This window comes from Lampris incognitus, chromosome 21 (assembly GCF_029633865.1).
Source record: "Lampris incognitus isolate fLamInc1 chromosome 21, fLamInc1.hap2, whole genome shotgun sequence".
Taxonomy (NCBI): Eukaryota; Metazoa; Chordata; class Actinopteri; order Lampriformes; family Lampridae; genus Lampris; species Lampris incognitus.
In genome coordinates, this window is record NC_079231.1 from 14,258,071 (window position 1) to 14,269,308 (window position 11,238).

General features: G+C 47.9%; 2 pseudogenes; one reads left to right on the top strand and one right to left on the bottom strand.

Moving 5' to 3' along the window:
- Positions 1-1,733: 1,733 nt before the first annotated feature.
- On the top strand, positions 1,734-4,947 carry LOC130131399 (apoptosis-stimulating of p53 protein 1-like; annotated as a pseudogene).
- Positions 4,948-8,282: 3,335 nt separating this feature from the next.
- On the bottom strand, positions 8,283-11,238 carry LOC130131400 (trace amine-associated receptor 13c-like; annotated as a pseudogene).

Genomic DNA, 11,238 nt, shown 5'->3' on the forward strand with positions numbered 1-11,238 from the left:
CCATTAACGCACCTGCACTAAAACCACACGGCGGTAAGGTCATTTTGCTGTGTGACCTTTTGTACCTCCAGAGATGAGCATCTATGCATCATTGGAACCTGTGTGCAAGACAGGATTACTTTGGCTGCATGAAAAATGAATATCTCATGCTGCCCTTAAACCAATCTAGACATCGACTTTCAGACCATACATCAACTTTAATGTCGGTGCAGGAAAATACAGGAGACTGCCACTTCCTGGGTCATTTCCTTCAGCACGACTCTATTTTTGCGTTATCCTTGGGTCATTATTCATGGCATGGCTTGGCTGCTTTGGGTTAGGGACTCTGTAATTGGAAAGTCACTTGCTAATGATATCGTAGGTCAGTGCCAACAGCAAAACAAACTTCTTGAAATTGTCCGAGGGGGTTGCTAAAGGTTTACTGCCCCACTTTGTCAAATAACTTGTCTTCATGCACTGCTGGCCAGCTGGACATCATGAGCCTATATGAGCAGATTTAGAGACTCGCATCTGCCCTGAATGTTTTCCTGTTTATGCTCAGCAGACTGTTTACCATATGGGTGGCTGGCGAATGAGGCCAAACTCACAATGTCAAAATCACATGCAAAAAAAATAAATAAATAATGAAATAAATAAATAGATAATAAAGACAAAAATAAGGATGTACGTAAGCACACCATCCCACCCTAACTAGACGAGTTGTAATACAGACATGTTGTTGTTCAGTGAGTATAGCAAAAAATACAAATAAAAAATCGCCATCAGGTATAAAAATGTTGCCATTAAGTGTGCTGGTACAAATCCATCAGTCAAATTAATTTTCCACTTTCCGTAGATGAACCGGCGTGAGCGCTGACCTAGATCGCGAAGCAAAGCACAAGGTCTAGAACAGTCAATTGATAGATCGAATGCCTTAGAAACATTGCATCATCCCCTGATTGGGAAAACTGTAGCTGTATCCCTGCCAAGTGTAGATGCATCATTGTGAGTTATGATTGTGTAGCCATGCAGCTGTGTGGCTCACGCAGACCTCTCCCTAGATTCCCCTATCGATGTGTTTTGGCTGTTCGTTGTAAACAGATATGATTGAAACGCATTCAGGCATCTGCTTTCCTCCGAGCATACAGTGATCAAAATGGGCCCAGGCCAGGGAACAAGCATTTGTTCGATCGGGCCGAGTAGATTCTGAGCCATCATATGAAACGATTACAATTTCTTAATCAAAACATGATTTGTTCTGCAAAGTTTTTCCGTGTTTCATCTTTACAATAGGGATTTTTTCCCTTGAGGCTTGAGTGGCAATGAGAGGGCTCCGGGCCACAGTCGTTTGATTCAGTTGGTAAAAACTACTAACAGCCTGAGACAAAATCTATAAAAGGCCGGAGTAAACATTTGCGTTGGATAATTAAGTCAACACAATACATTTGTATGTCAGAAACCAGAGGTGTTGTGTGCTCTATCGAGAGAGCCTCAAGAAAAGCAGATGGATTCTTACATCTCCTCAATAGTGAAGACCCCTTTTGTATCCAAAGGTGTGACCGAGGCACATTCTCCAGTGAAGAATTGACGTGTTGGACTCCAGTCAGTGTTGACGATTGCAATTCGTTGACAAGCTTCACCAAATGTTATACTCTGGTCTTTTCCAGACCGTGACTTTACCGTCCGTCTGCAAATACTCAAAGCTGTTGCAAGAAGAGAGAAGAGCAAAGAAGGCCAATAAAAGGCTGAGCAGGATGATTCCTCTCACACCAACGCTGTACAAACAAAGGCCTGTGAGTCAGGGTGGAGGTCACCTGGGTAAGACTAAGGGTCTTGGAGCATGACTGTTTTGCAAATACCATGAACATGAAACTTTAGGGGTGGTTCAGAGAGAGACACAGAATACTGCCCAGTATTATGGCTGTTTTTAGAGTACTCTCCATACAACATCTAGAGATGATGTTGAGAAATTGTGGTTGTTTCCCTTTTAGATTTCAGTCAGAGTTGTGCACTAAATTGACCCCCCAAAGAGTCACTTAAGCCCTTGTTCAAAATTCAGGCAAATCGGATGTGTTTCTCAAATCAGACCTCTAAGACAGATTGTCCGCACCGTTATTTGCAACTGATCAGATCGGATTTGTGTGTCCGGACATCGCCAGCCTATCTGCATGGGTTGCTGTGGTAATGACGTAGGCGTGAGTAACTACGTATGCTGGTGACACAGTTTACCAACGTGGAAACATGAGAAATGGAGATCCATCATCTCATGCTCCAAACAATCGCGTTGTCAAGTCGCGGTGCAGAACTCAAACTCAGCGACGAAGGAGGATGGTGTACATTACGATGTTCTGTACTGCAGGCGAATTTCCGAAATGCAGGGTGGCAGGGGAAGGCTCATTAATGTTCCTAAAAGAAGCGCTGCCTGATTGGCCACTGAGTGGCAGGGGAAGGCTCATTAATGTTCATAGAAGAAGCGCTGCTTGATTGGCCACTGAGTGGCAGGGTAAGGCTCATTAATATTCATAAAAGAAGCGCTGCCTGATTGGCCGGTGACTGGCAGGGGAAGGCTCATTAACATTCATAAAAAAGCTCTGCCTGATTGGCTGGTGAAACGTTGCTTGACGTTTGCGTTGCTCCTGTCAAGACATCCTGAGGAGATGAGCGTGAGGTAAGCAAGCGTTAATACATTAACTTTTGTTCACGGATAGTGGTTAGGGTTAGGGTTAGGGGATTAATATGTTTAGTATATTGATGTAATGGGTGAAGATCGGTTATAACTTATGCTAGCCAAAGTAGCTAACTAGCCAAGCATTGTCGGGGGAATGAAGGAATCACATGCTTAGACAGGAGCAACGCAAACGTCAGAGCGGCAACGTTTCACCGGCCAATCAGGCAGCGCTTCTTTTATGAATATTAATGAGCCTTACCCTGCCACCCTCTCATTCATTCATTCATTCATTCATCAGCCGCTTCTCCGGGGTCGGGTCGCGGTGGCAGCAAGCTAAGTAGGGCGCTCCAGACGTCCCTCTCCCCAGCAACACTCTCCAGCCCCTCCTGGGGGATCCCAAGGCGTTCCCAGGCCAGATTGGACATGTAGTCTCTCCAGCGAGTTCTGGGTCTACCTCGGGGTCTACTCTCAGTTAGCCGTGCCCGGTAAACCTCCAAAGGAAGGCGCCCAGGAGGCATCCTAATCAGATGCCCGAACCACCTCAACTGGCTCTTTTCGACACGAAGGAGCAGCAGCTCTACTCCGAGCTCCCTCTGGATGTCCGAGCTCCTCACCCTATCTCTAAGGCTGAGCCCACAATGGTCCGGTACAATGTCCGCATTATTGCTGATGCTGCACCAATCCGCCTGTCAATCCCCCGCTCCATCCTACCCTTACTAATTAACAAGACCCCGAGATACTTGAACTCCTTCACTTGAGAGAACAACTCATCCCCAACCCGGAGGGAGCAACCCACTATTTTCCGGTAGAGAACCATGGCCTCAGACTTGGAGATGCCAACTCTCATCCTGGCCATTTCACACTAAGCTGCAAACCACCCCAGTGCGCACCGGAGGTCGTGTTCTGATGAAGCCAATAAAACCACATCATCTGCGAAGAGCAGAGATGCAATTCTGAGGTTCCCAAAATGGACACACTCCTCACCTTGGCTGCACCTTGGGACAACCTTGGCGGAGTTCGACACCCACCGAAAACGTGTTTGACTTTGTGCCGAGAATGCAGACACAGCTCTCAGTTTGGTTATACAAGGTCCGGATGACTTGTAGCAACTGCCCCGGTACCCCATACTTCTGCAGTATCCCCCACAGAGTGCCCCAGGGTACACGGTCGTATAAGCCTTCTCCAAGTCCACAAAACACATGTTAGACTGATGCTAATGGCAACCACCCATCACCATCGCCAACAGAGGTGCTGGCAGACCTCGCTGAGCCAGAGGAATCAGAGGACAACAACAATGTGGGAGGCCCCGAGGCCACACTCCCCAGCCCTGTGCCTGAGGTCAGCACGCCAAAGGAGATCGACACCATGCCCTCACAGAAGTACAGAAGTGCACCAACCTGAAGAAGCCCAGTTCTGGGTGCACTGGTCACAACCTAAGGGTGAAGTTTAACCCCTTGGCCCTCCTGCTTGATGCCTCACTGGAGGGAGAGTTTGATCTCGTCCAGAGAATCATCTACGAGGTGGAAAACCCCAGCACTCCCAAAATGAGGGCATCACGCCCCTGCACAATGCTGTGTGTGCAGGACATCACCACATAGTCAAGTTCCTGTTGGATTTTGGGGTTAATGCTGCTGATGGTGATGATGGACACCGCTTCACTGTGCAGGTTGCTGCAATGGTGTCCATCTATGCAAGCTGCTGGTGGAGTCAGGGGCAGCCATTTTTGCCAGCACCATCAGTGACGTGGAGAAGGCCATAGATAAATGCGAGGAGATGGAGGAGGGCTACATTCAGTACTCCCAGTTCCTCTATGGTGTACAGGAGAAGCTGGGTGTAACTAACAAGGGCACGGTGTATGCTCTTTGGGAGTATGAGGCTCAGAGCTCAGATGAGCTGTCCTTCAGCGAGGGCGATGCCATTACCATTCTCTGGAGACAGGACGACAGCGAAACAGAGGGGTGGTGGGCGCGCCTAGATGACAGCGAGGGCTATGTGCCCCGAAACGTGGTAGGGCTGTATCCCTGCCACCCTGCATTTCAGAAATTCGCGTACTGCAGTCATGGCGGGCTCCACTTCCGTCACTCTGGAATTGACGTCATTGTTGTGTGCCGCATTGTGAGTGACGCAAAAGACGGTTTGAAATATGTTTTGGGCAGCCATAGTGTCTGGACTGAGACACATCCGGAGAAATCCCATTGGAATCACATTTCAAACCACCTCCAAATGTGGTTAGATCCCATTTGCAAAAATCGCGTTTCATGTGGTCTTTTTTTTTTCTTTTTGCCATCCAGACTTTCTAAACTCAAATCTGGATATGCAAAAAACAAAACAAAAAAAAAACAACCCGGATTTGGGTTGGTAGTCTGAACGAGGCCTTGGTGTAAACAGTGTTGAATAGTTGTCCTTTGAAGGGCTAAATTTGTCTGACACTCTCATTTTTTCATGCACATCAAACCCCGGCCATCTGGCAACTAGACATGCAAAAAAACAAGCAACACAAAGTATTTACGAATATTATATGACCCCTATCTGACTCGGGCGGGAAGCACTCGCTGCCAAAATGGTGTGGAAACGAAACTGGGTGGGACCTTCTCCAAGTTTGCTGAGGAGATGCCCTGCGGATGAGCAGAAATAATATACCCGGGCGGTTATAAAGTGTCTGAGAGTAAACTGAAGCCGTAGAAAGGCTGCGTGTGACTGGGCTTTGGAATGTATGAATGCGTGCAAGAGCAAGTCGGTGTTTGTAGAGAGAGAGGGAGAGAGAGGGAGAAATGCAGATTGAGAAGAGGACAGAAAAGTGAGGTAAGACAAGATAGTGTTCATGACTTTTTGTCTCCTTTCTAAGCGAGACACATGGCTCTGGTATGCGCCCAGGTTACACAGTAGAAATTTCTAGGTCTGCTTAGAGCAACTTTCCACAGCCATAATTTGCTTTGCCTGAGAAAGGCCTGCAGTTTGAAGCCCTAGCCAGTAAGCTTTTTTGGATGGTGTTTGGATGTTACATAAACACCAGGGGAAGCCTAATGCCTGGAAAGTTAGGGGATGAAATCCTCAACATCTGGGGATGTATCCTGAGCTACGGTGTTGGAGGTTGACAAAGCGACAGACGGCAAATGGATTAGCACGCTGTTGTCCAAGCTAGGTTTCTCAGGTAAGTGGCGAGGTGAGTCAAGATCTGTGAAGATTTACATGCACGCACGCACACGTACCCATGTACGCACATACTTAACAAACGGACACATCCGCACATGTATATGTTGTACCTCCGAGAGCCGCAGGAGCGAGCTTGGGTGATGCGAAACGAGAGTATCAGCTAAGAATGTGCCTGTGACGAATGTGTTGTATCCTCGGCGTTTCGCTGTCAATGATTTAGCGTTGGCGCTGAGTGGACTTCATCCCAGAGAAAAAGACTGCCTCACATTCGGGGGAGGGGGGGGGGAACGTGAATCACCGGCGAATGGAAACTACACCGCGGCCTTTAACCTTGGAACACATTTATGACATATATCTCTCACCTGGTTAACACGTGTTAGCCCGTACAGCTCAGCTGGGGCGGGTTTTTCTCTTCCTGTATTTCTGTGACCCCATGTAGAGAACTTAACCTTAGCCGATTTGCCATATGGGGCCGGCGGAGGGTGGAATGGGCCGGGATTGGTGTGTTTGACATGTGTCACTCGGGTTTTTAAGCTCACGGGGTCCTTTGTGTTTGACTGGCGGCTTCGGATTGATGCCACTCATTCGTCAAAACGAGATGATACGCTTTTCCACGAAAGCAAACACCGCGGACTGTTTCGAATCCGCCTCAGAAGACGCGTGTTTGTTTTCTAATGCGCCACACATCTCTAATAGAGTTGCCATTTAAAAGGCAATTTGCGGCGCGCACTGTGGAAATATTCTCCCATTGAATAATTGACTCAAGGTACCCGCTGACTGTAATCTCATTTCCTGCACAGCTCATGCTCAATATGTTCCTGATTTTGCACCGCCACCACTGAGACGGTGCAGAAGTTTCCATGCTGTGCAGTGTAGCATGGCTAGACTCCCAGTCGCACACACACACAGACGCACAAATATAACATTCAGAGGTCTCCCTTAGGCATAACATCTGTCCTTATGGACCGACCCACCAACCAGACACAGTGCAGCGTAATAACAAACACTGCAGACCCTCTGAACCACACGGGGCCCATACACCTTAAAGCCTGTAAATCCAACACAACCAGGCAGACTTAGTTAGGTACAACCAACACAACCAGGCAGACTTAGTTAGGTACAACCAACACAACCAGGCAGACTTAGTTAGGTACAACCAACACAACCAGGCAGACTTGGGTACAACGGAATTGGGCGTGCGTTGACATATTGGATCGATCAGTGGTGATTTTCCAAGGAAGATCGGCGATCCTGATGCTGTGTGTCGTTTTGTGCGCGTAACATGCGCCATGCGGACTCGGACGGAGGTGAAAGGTCGCGACAGTTTTCATGTAACTGAGCCCCCCCCCCCTCTTTGAAATTCACTGACGGCTTTGTAAGTTATTTTCATGGCTCTTAGCGAGTCCTTTTGCCTTTTGTATTCTCCTACTGGCCTGGAGCCTTGCTTTTCTCCCACGGCTGCTGGTAGAATAAACGGCTCCCCCCGCCTGCTGTGTTACAGCTGTTGTCAGACCCCCCCACCACCCCCAACACCCACCACCCCCACAACCACATACATCTGGCCAGTTGGCAGGCAACAGAATAAAAAAACATTACCAGTATTAAGGAACTGAAACCCAGCAATGCAAAGAAACAGATTCGGTATCTTTTTGGATATATCTAAACTTGACTGTTGAACTTTCTGGAAAAATGTTACCTTTACTTCGCTGTTTTTTTGGGGGGGGGGTTCCCCTTTTTCTCCCCAATTGTACCTGGTCAATTACCCCACTCTTCCAAGCCGTCCCGTTCGCTGCTCCACCCCCTCTGCCGATCCGGGGAGGGTTGCAGTCTACCACATGCCTCCTCCGATACATGTGGAGTCACCAGCTGCTTCTTTTCACCTGACAGTGAGGAGTTTCACCAGGCGGCTGTAGCACGCGGGAGGGTCACGCTATTCCCCCCAGTTCTCCCTCCCCCCAAACAGGCACCCTGACCGACCAGAGGAGGTGCTAGTGTAGTGACCACGACACATACCCACATCCGGCTTCCCGACCAAGCTGGAGGTAACGTGTTGGTAGGCAACAGAATAGATCGCTACACTACTGCCCCACTTCACTGTATTTTCTGAATACGATTTCTACTTTTACTCCATCACACAATTTTCTTTGGCACCTTCAATACTCACAATAGTTGTGTGCGCATGATTAGAAACTTGGTAGTGTCAGGGGAAATGTGCATGCATGTGTAACTTACTGTAACGGCTTCACAGACGTCTGTGCAAGCTAGGCTGAGTTATAGACAGACAGATAGACAGTTTGCATTTGGGTAAGGTCTGTCTGTCGCTGAACTGACAGTGTCTCTCATCATTTGCAAGCAAGCACTGTGCACACACACACACACACACACACACACACACACACACACACACACATACATATTTGATATGGATATGGGTTTGAATTTCCCCTTTTGTTTTGTCAGTTTCTGAGTTATTAACAATATCTTAACAAACCACCAGATTGATCCCAGCGTGAGACAGATGAGCCATTTTGTCCACACTTTTCCACCTCACGGCTTCTGTCTGCAGTGTTTTCGCCTCTCGACAGCCAGGCTGGAGTACTCTGAAGGTAAATATGAATTTAATGTCTTTTCTGCAGCAGGGGTAGAAAGTCAGTAGGAGCAAGGCGGAAAACATGTGCATGAATGAGAGGGAGGGCAGCGTAATGGTGAGGATGCAAGGAGTGGAGGTGACGAAGGCGTATGAGTTTAAATACTTGGGGTCAACTGTACAAAGTAACGGGGAGTGCAGAAGAGAGGTGAAGAAGAGAGTGCAGGCAGGGTGGAGTGGGTGCAGAAGAGTGTCAGGAGTGATTTGTGACAGAAGGGTACCAGCAAGAGTTAAAGGGAAGGTTTACAACATGGTTTTTGTTTTTATTTATATGTTTATGTAAAGTGCTTTGAGTGGCTGTTGCAGCTAGAAAAGCGCTATATAAAATGCAACTTGATTGACTGATTGATGGTTGTGAGACCAGCTATGTTATATGGTTCGGAGACAGTGGCACTGATGAGACGACAGGAGGAGGAGCTGGAGGTGGCAGAGTTGAAGATGCTAAGATTTTCATTGGGAGTGACGAAGGAGGACAGGATTAGGAACGAGTATATTAGAGGGACCGCTCATGTTGGATGGTTTGGAGACAAAGCAAGAGAGGCAAGATTGAGATGGATTGGACATGTGTGGAGGAGAGATGCTGGGTATATTGGGAGAAGGATGCTGAATGTGGAGCTGCCAGCGAAGAGAAGAGGAAGGCCAAAGAGGAGGTTTATGGATGTGATGAGGGAGGACATGCAGGTGGCTGGTGTGACAGAGGAAGATGCAGAGGATGGGAAGAGATGGAAACGGATGATCCGCTGTGGCGACCCCCAACAGGAGCAGGTGACAGTAGTAGTAGTAGTTCTGAACCAGGGGTAGAAGAGGGCATAGACTAGAGGGTTCATACAGGAGTTGGTCAGCATGATCCGAGAAAGCACAGTAAAGTATGACAAGTTGTTTAAGGTAATCTCACCTGCTACAGGAATAATAATGCAGGAAGGGGCACATTAGAAACACAGCTATAATTATTCCCAGAGTCCTAGCCACCTTTCTCTCTGATGTCTTGGCCACCATGGTGGCACCTGTATGACACGTGCCTGAGACAGCAACCACAAACACCCTCATGTAGAGAACCACCACGATGGTACACGGTCCGACGATCCCTGAGATGTGAGCGATGACCAGCACACAGTCTCAGTAGCAGGACCTGAACATGTCTGGCTGTTTTAAATGTCCCATCACAATAAGACTGTTGTACAGAAGAGTGGCAACCCAGCTGTAGTCACTGTGATTTTGGTAGTGCAGCGAGTCACAGATAGCCACGTAGTGGTCTATCGATATGAGCACCAACAGAGAATAATAATAATGAGTTAAAGCACACATCAACATCCCTTCCCAGCAAAACTCCATGTAGCATAAGCTTTCAATGGACATCCCCAACAGTCCCACCAGGAGGATAGTGTTGGTTGGCCTGTGGAGCTGTCTGAAGTGGGAGATGGAGATGATGACCAGCAGGATGAGAACCATTCTGAGGAGCCCTATGGAGCTAAACACCATGTAGACGAGCGTGTGTTGGTGCACCTCCTGCAGGAGGAGTTGTGCTGAGGAACGCAGTGCTCAGCCTCTTCCAAGATGTCTGCTGATGGAAGAGCTGCAGAGGTTTGGCAGCTCTCTGGCTGCCCTCTCCAGCACATCGCTCATTTATCTTCGCCTTTCTCCAGCTTGCTACAGCCTCCCTATTGTAACTCATCTTCATCCCCTACCTCTCTCCTCCCTTTCTTCCTCCTCTGTCACTCCACACCATCTCCCTCTCCAGCTGTGACGGAAGAGCTGGTTTACAGGCTCCGTTAGCCCTTTTCCACCAACAGGGCGTAAGTTAAACAAAACAAACTTCAGAAGGACTACAGCAGACATGGAAATTCACGTTCAAACTACTATCTGTTCTACATGTCAAAATTTTACCCCATTTTTCCTTCCTGTTTCATAACCCCCATCTCACATTGCTTTTTAGGCCCAGTGGCCACCCCCGGCCAGCCCACCCTCCTTTCACAGTTCTTCCTCACCCTCAAATACCTTTCTTTTCCATTGACCCCGATACCAACAGCCACAGCCGGGATTCGAACCAGCCACCACACAGCTTCAGGCACACCAAGTTCTGTGTTGAAGCCTAACCAGTGCGCCACCAGGCATCTGCACACTCAGCAATGTTCTCGGAGCGCTTATGAATGCTTCTTTTGGAGTGTTCAAAACTTAAGTAGAATGGCAAGTGTGGGACTAGAACCCACAACCTTGTCAGCATCGCTGCTGAGCATTAACCAGTGCACCACCAGGGCATCTGCACACTCAAAGATGTTCTCAGAGCAGTTATGAATGCTTCTTTTGGAGTGTTCAAAACTTAAGTAGAATGGCAAGTTTGTGTGTGAATTTTCTCATTCATCCAGGTCATAGTTATCCAAAGGAATTGAATCAAGTGCAACTGGACTTGGTTATAGTATATCCATGAAAGAATGGCAAGTGTGGGTGTAGAACCCACAACCTTGCTACTGATCACTACCCACTGCGCCACCAGGGTATCTGCACGCTCAGAGATGTTCTCGGCGCACTTATGAATGTTTCGTTTGGGGTGTTCAAAAGGTAAGTAGAATGGCAAGTGCAGGTCTAGAAACCACAAACTTGCAAGTGTTGCAGCTGATCACTAACCACTACACCACCAAGTCTTCTGCATGCTGGAAAGTGTTCTCTGACCACTTATGAATGTTTCTTTTGGAGCGTTAAAAACTAAAGTAGAACAATAAGTATAGGTCTTGAACCCACAATCTTGCCAGTGTCAATGCTGAGCACTAACCACTGAACCACCAAATCCTTCCAT